Genomic DNA, 6,000 nt, shown 5'->3' with positions numbered 1-6,000 from the left:
TGATTGGCATGAGCGGTATGTCGGAGGCCGCCCCATCATCTCCCTCACCGTGGATGGGATCCTGACGTTCGCTCACCTGGACACCGGCTCACAGGTAACGACTATACCTCATGTACTGTATAAGCGTTACTGGTCTGATGACGACCTTACCCCGCCAGACTCTGGCCTGATTATTATTGCAGCCAATGGACTCCCTATGACCCAAGTGGGGTTTAAGGAAGTGACCCTTAAGGTGGGCAGGGTGGAATTAGAGCACCAAGGACTCATAGTGGTGCAGAATTACACTTGTGGTGCCCTGGACTAGCCAGGTCGTCACAGGCACTGCAACAACACACCCCACACCCCGAGATAGGCACACCAGTCACACACAAATCCTTGTTGCCTCCCTCCAGGGGCTGATGTCCACACCAGGTGGGATGGAGCCAGGCGGTTGGCCCCACCCACTGAGGAGTTCACAGACCTGGAGGCGGGAAAGGAAGTCAGTGTAGAGTGTAGTTAGGGAGAGTGAAGGAGAAGGAGTGAAGTAGTGGTAGAGGAGCAGACTGACCGTGTCCGGGTACGTGGCCCAGGCACCGAGAGCAAGGTTGGCAGACGGTGGTGGCCGTCTGCAGGAGAGGCCGATCGACGCGGAACCGTAGGACCGAGGATGGGCGGTGGCCCGCCGGTACCGAACCGGGGAGCGAAGAGAAGCCAGCACAAGGCAACAGGGCCTACGGACCCCGACCAGGCTTGGAGTCGCCGTTAAACCGGTCAAATCCGTTAGCAACCGGAACCTCCGGGGTTTCCTAGCAACAAAGACCCGACTGAAGGCAACCATCCAAACTGAGAAATGAAATACAGCTACCGCCACAGTTAGATATCCCAGGGCCAGAGCCTGCGGGCAAAAGGGCTCCTCCGGCCCATATCCAAGCTGGGGAGCGGGTTACCGGTGGGAAGCCATCGGGACCGAAGATACACAACAGGTGCAGGGAAAGGCAGCCACCATCAACCTACCGGGAGTAACCACAGCAGCCGGCTGCGGGACCCGTCCATCCAGCCGTTTGTTTTACCGGAGACTCTGTGTCCATTCTTGGCTGAGTGAGTACCACCGTGCCATCTGGCACCACGCTGCCCCCGCGACCCTGCACCTCGCCAACCCTGCCTCCCCGTCCTACTTCACCGGGCCCCGGGACCACCAACCCCCTACCCACGGAGGGGAGAGAAACATCTCGGATGCTCCCTGTCATCGCTCCCGGGATCCCCGTCCAGAGCAGCGGTGGTGTCCCAACCTCACCACAAACCATGGGTGGCGTCACTGACCAACTCCCCAAACCCCTTTCATTCACGGGTGAGGATCGCCGCTCGAGTCCCCGGATCCGGCCCACCGCTCGAGCCACTGAGCAGCAGCAGCAGCAGCGCTGGACCCGAGCGCCAGCGAGAGCGCAGCAGCGACGGCTCCCTCCCCGCCCGCGACACACTAGTGACCGTAACCCGAAAATGGTCCTAGGGACCAATGTTATTAAAAATTGCATGGGGGAAGTGTTGAATTTGCTTCAGCAGCTGTCTGCAACTGCAGGAGTGGGCTGGCAGAGGGCTCTGCAATGTGAAATCCGTGCCCTCCTGCAGCGGCAACAGGTGAACCTATCTGGTGAAGAGATTGGCGGTGTGCGAGTAATGGATGTAGCACCCCTTGTAGTGCCTCCGCGGAGTGAAATGATGATTTGGTGTAGGGCAGCTGTAGGTACCCGAGGACAAGATTATCAGGCAGTGGTGGAGCCCCTGCCTTCAGAACACTGGCCCACAGTTTTGGCAGCCAGAGGAGTGATTGATGTCCGGAAGGGAAGAGTGCCCGTGAGAGTGATGAATTGCGGTGAGGAGGTGGTTAGGCTACCAAGATATGCCACTATTACCAAGCTGTTCACGGTAGACACACATGTCATCCAAGCAGCAGCCCCCACTAAGCCTACACCCCTACCGGTCAGTGAAGACTCACCAAGTCAGTCAGAAGAATGGTGTGAGGAATTACATGTAGGCACTGACTCCACACTTTCACACTACAAGAAGGGGGTCTACAGGGTAGTGCAGGAGTACAAGCAGGTCTTCAGCAAACACCCGTTAGACTTTGGGAGGATCAAGGGGCTCCAACATTACATTCCCACAGGTGCACATCCACCCATCAAGGAGAGGTATAGGCCAATACCACCTGCACATTACCAGTGCGCCAAGGACATGTTGAGGAACATGAAGGAGGCGGGGGTTATCCGTGATAGCTGTAGCCCCTGGGCAGTGCCGCTGGTTCTGGTAAAGAAGAAGGATGGTACCATGAGGATGTGTGTGGACTATCGGAAGATCAATCAGATAACCCATAAGGACGCGTATCCACTTCCCCGTACTGAAGTATCACTAGCGGCATTGAGAACAGCTAATTACTTCTCTACCCTTGATCTCACTAGTGGCTACTGGCAAGTGGCCGTTGCTGAGGAAGACCGTGAGAAAACCGCCTTCGCCACCCTAATGGGACTCTGCGAGTTCAACAACATGCCCTTCGGGTTGTGCAATGCACCCGGAACTTTCCAGAGGCTGATGGAGTGCTGCTTGGGACACCACAACTTCGAGACGGTACTGTTATACTTGGATGACGTCATTGTCTATTCAAAGATGTACGAAGATCACCTAGAACATCTAGCAGAAGTCTTCGAAGCCCTCTCCAGGTATGGAATGAAGTTGAAACCATCCAAGTGCCACTTGCTGAAGCCTAAGGTCCAATACCTTGGGCATGTGGTGAGCGCAGAGGGTGTGGCCCCAGATCCAGAGAAGATAACAGCCATCCAGAGCTGGCCGAGACCTACCACCATCAAAGAGGTGCGACAGTTCTTGGGCCTGATGGGCTACTATCGCCGCTTTGTCAAAGGATACACCAAGATGGCAGCTCCTATGCAGGACCTCCTAGTCGGGCAAACTCAGCATGGCAAGGCTTCTGGGTCCCCATTCACATGGGGTGAGGAGCAGGAAAGGTCCTTTCAACAGATGAAGTCGGCCCTGACTGGAGAAGAGATCCTGGCATACCCAGACTACGGTCTGCCATTCATATTGTATACGGACGCCAGCAACTTGGGAATAGGGGTCATCCTGTCCCAAATGCAGAATGGAAAGGAGAAGGTGATAGCTTATGCAAGCAGTTAGCTCCGACCGACAGAGAGGAACCCGGAGAATTACAGTTCTTTCAAGCTGGAGTTCCTGGCACTCGTCTGGGCTGTGACAGAGAGGTTTAAGCATTACCTGGCTTCTGCGAAGTTCACCAAATATACTGACAACAATCCTTTAACTCACCTGGATATAGCGAAACTTGGTGCCCTAGAGCAACGCTGGGTTGCCCGGCTGGCAAACTATTACTTCACCATAAAATACAGAGCCGGTCGGAAGGACACCAATGCTGATGCGTTGTCTAGGATGCCACACCTGCCCAATGGTGGAATAGATGAAGATGAGCTGGAAGAGATTGAGTTGCCAGCATTCCATCAACCTGACACGTTGGAAAATATCAAGCACTACAGCAATCAACAGGAGGCAACGTTCAACCCATTACCCCATCATGGCTGGCAAGAAGCACAAGATAAAGATCCTGCCGTCAGTCTGGTCAAGACGCTGATTTCACAGGCTAGTTCCAAGTTAGAACCCACTGCCCCGGCAGAAGCCCGAAGGTTGTGGAAAGAGAGGGGCCGGTTGTACTTACAGTGAGGTTGTCCAGAAGACTGATCAACCCCAAGATGCACGAGAGGATCTGTCAGATAATCATACCTTAAGCATACGTGCCAATGGTCTTGGATGCCTATCATGATGGAGCTGGACACTTCGGCTGGAAGAAGTTGGAAATGCTATTCAGGGAGCGCTTCTATTGGGCTGGAATGAGGGAATCCATTGAAGCATGGTATCGGGATTGTGGTCCCTGTGTGCTAAGGAGAAAGTAGGGTACCAGCCAGAAGGCCCCGTTGTAGCTGATCATTACCAACAAGCCGTTGGAACTCGTTTCTCTAGATGATGTCAAGCTGACGCCAAGCCGGAGCGGGTACACATACGCCCTCACCATAGTGGACCATTACTCAAGGTTCATGGTCGTGGTACCCGTTAAGGATCTAACGGCCCGTACTGCAGCCAGAGTCTTCCAGGCGCACTTCTGTAGACCGCATGGGTACCCTGAGAGGATCCTTACGGATCAAGGCCCTGCCTTTGAGGTGAAGATCTTCAAGGAATTTTGTAGTCTGTATGGATGCAGGAAGATACGTACTACGCCTTACCATGCCCAAACCAATGGGATGTGTGAGAAGATGAATCATCTAGTTCTCAACCTGCTCAAGACTCTACCCCTCAAAGAGCGGAAACAGTGGCCTGAGAAGTTGCCCGATCTAGTAGACATGTACAACCACATTCCCATCAGTTCTACTAAGTATACGCCTGCTTACCTAATGAGGGCAAGGCCCGGGAGGTTACCAGTGGATCTTGACATGGATGTCGAAGTGCCCGAAACCATCTCCCCGACTACGGATTGGAATTCTAAATGTCAGATGCAGTATCGACAGATTCAAAAATATGTGGAAGAGAATCTGAACCAAAGGTGGAAAAGGCAAGAGCAGCACTTCAACAAACAGGCAAAAGCTGCCCCCTTTGTACCGGGAGACGTGGTACTGAAGAGGAAGAGAAGACTGGATAAGTTGGATAACCAGTGGGAGAAAGTCCCCTATGTCATACAAGCCTCTGATCCCGGGAATCAAAAGACTTATCTTGTCAGTCGAGACCAAGGGAAAACTACAGCTACCGTCTCAAAGGACCACCTGAAAAGGGGCACAGAACCCCTGACGGTCGTGGAAGAAGTGCCCACGCCAGTCCCGGGTGCGGAAAGAAGCAAAGAGGTGATCCACACTTTCCTAGGTGACTTCCCAGCAGATTGGCCTATGCAAAATGGGGCCGTGATCGTTCCCGTTCTAACATTCCCACAACCCGTGGAAGAGCCAGAACCAGAGAGGCCTGCTAACCCTGAACCTACACATACACCTAGGGTTGCACCTATACTTATGCCCCGCACCCGGCGGTCTTTGACAATCTTACCTAACACAAGGAGTGCGGAACCCATAGGTAGTCTAACCCCACTGAGCCTAGGAGAGAACTTAGGGTTAAGGAGGTCCCCACGCCCTAACCTAGATCAGCCACCACTCAGATATAGGAAATGAGTGAAGCCTGTATGCCTATGTAAATAGTAATGTATAAGCAAATAGAAATGCCATTTAACTGCGTACTTCACCTGATTTACAGCTGTTTAAAAAAATGTTTACCCCCGTTAACTGTTAAAAATGGACCTTGGTGTCAGGACTGGCGACACCGCCCCAAAAACTTTCTTGGGTCATGTAAATAACCCCCATCTACCTTCTTGTTACTCACCGCCAGGAGGCGGCACCCTCTGGAGAGGTCGGTTGGAGGAAGAGCCTAAGGTGGAGTTGGCCGAGGCCCAGTCACCACGGAAACTCGTGACTACCCTCCAGGCCAAAGGGTTTCGGTTCAAGGGACCCTTTGGGATGATACAGGTTGCGGAACTTTGACCCAGACACTGACAGAGACACCCACCAGAAGGTGTTTTGGGTGGTGGGAAAAAGGGTAGTTGGTAACTGTTTCCGTAACGTTCAAAATCTGTGCCTCAGTTCGGTTGTTTGGGTTTCAGTTTGAGGCACTGTGCAGTGGAATGGAGTCGGTGACAGGAGCTGAAGTACAGTGTGGTCAGGGTTGGAGCCCTTGGACCACGGGAGGACCAACTAGGTGGCAGACGGCTTTGTGGGGCCACAGGCGACAAAGATCTGGTCGCGGGAGACCTGAAGTGGACCAGGATAGGGTTGTAGCCCACCAATACCGACAACGGGAATGCGGTCCAGAAGCCGTGCACAGGCGGGGTACCTGGACCCTAGGACAAGGCAAGCTTCAAGCCCCTTGTTAATTGACCAGCAGGACAAGGTACCAGGCCTTGTTCCCAAAAAG

Source organism: Anomaloglossus baeobatrachus, assembly GCF_048569485.1.
Source record: "Anomaloglossus baeobatrachus isolate aAnoBae1 chromosome 1 unlocalized genomic scaffold, aAnoBae1.hap1 SUPER_1_unloc_5, whole genome shotgun sequence".
NCBI lineage: Eukaryota > Metazoa > Chordata > Amphibia > Anura > Aromobatidae > Anomaloglossus > Anomaloglossus baeobatrachus.
The sequence above is the reverse complement of the archived record's forward strand: the minus strand, read 5'-3'. Positions refer to the sequence as shown.